We start from the raw sequence: 1,223 nt of genomic DNA, 5'->3' as shown, positions 1-1,223 counted from the left end.
CAGCGCACCGGGACCGCACCAGCCAGTATGTCATTCAGATGGTGGCGGATGAGCTCCAGAGCATTGTGAAGACGCTTCGAGAGGAAAAGACTACCAAGCCCCCGTTCAGATGGAGTGGAGCCTTAGTTCTTTCCATTTACCTTTCATGTTGTTGTACTATCAGACTCTGTGGAATCCCCAGTTGTTTCCGTTGTTTCCTTTAAATAAGCCTGTTATTCCTAGAATCAGACTTTATCCTAATCCTATGTATTGTGACCTTTAAAATTTCAATAATTGTGTGCTATTGTTCCATTTGCTCTCAACTGTTATTTTATGTTTTTATCATCATATCTGCTTAATTTGGAAACTTGACCCCATATGTAAATGAGAATGCCATGCGATACCCTCGAATCATTTTATCATTCATATTTGTTTTGACACAACTCTTATTTCAGGATCATGCCTCCCAAAAAGAAGAACCCAACAACCACATCCACCACAGACCCAAACATTCTTCGACTACTGGAAACCTTGCAACAGCAGACCAATGCTATAGCTCAACAACAACTAACTCTTCAACAACGAATTGAAAACCAAGATAACCGTGAGCCATACCAACCACCTGAACCACCAATACCACCTAGACAAATTGTCACTTTCAAGGCTTTTCAGAATATGATCCACCTGCATTTCATGATACCACTGATCCAGTGATAGCTAACACATGGATCAAGGAGATGGAAAGGGCTTTTGAGTTGGTACAGTTTGGAGACGATCAGAAGACGCCGTATGCTACTTACTTCTTGAAGGGAGAAGTCATCTATTGGTGGGAATCAGTAAAAGCTATGGAAGTCACTCAGCAGGTTTCTTGGGAGAGATTTAAGAAGTTATTACTGGACAAGTATTACCCTAAGTACATGAAGAATCAGATGGAGCTAAAATTTCTTGAGTTGAAGGAAGGGAACATGACTGTATTGGAGTATGAGAAGAAGTTCACTGAGTTGTCAAGGTTTGTGACAAAGTATACCAGCACTGAGGAGGAAAAAGCAAAGAAATTTCAGCAAGGATTGGAGCCTTGGATCAGAGATAGAGTGGCTATGTTTGAGCTTGAAACTTATGCGGGAGTAGTACAGAAAGCTGCTCTGATTGAGAATAATGGGATGCAGTCAAGGAAAGAGAGGGATAACAAGAAAAGGAAGGTTCCATTTTATGGAGAAAAGTCTGAAGCCGGAAGTTCACAAGAT

Source organism: Apium graveolens, chromosome 6, assembly GCF_009905375.1.
Source record: "Apium graveolens cultivar Ventura chromosome 6, ASM990537v1, whole genome shotgun sequence".
In the NCBI taxonomy this organism is placed as follows: domain Eukaryota; kingdom Viridiplantae; phylum Streptophyta; class Magnoliopsida; order Apiales; family Apiaceae; genus Apium; species Apium graveolens.
The sequence above is the reverse complement of the archived record's forward strand: the minus strand, read 5'-3'. Positions refer to the sequence as shown.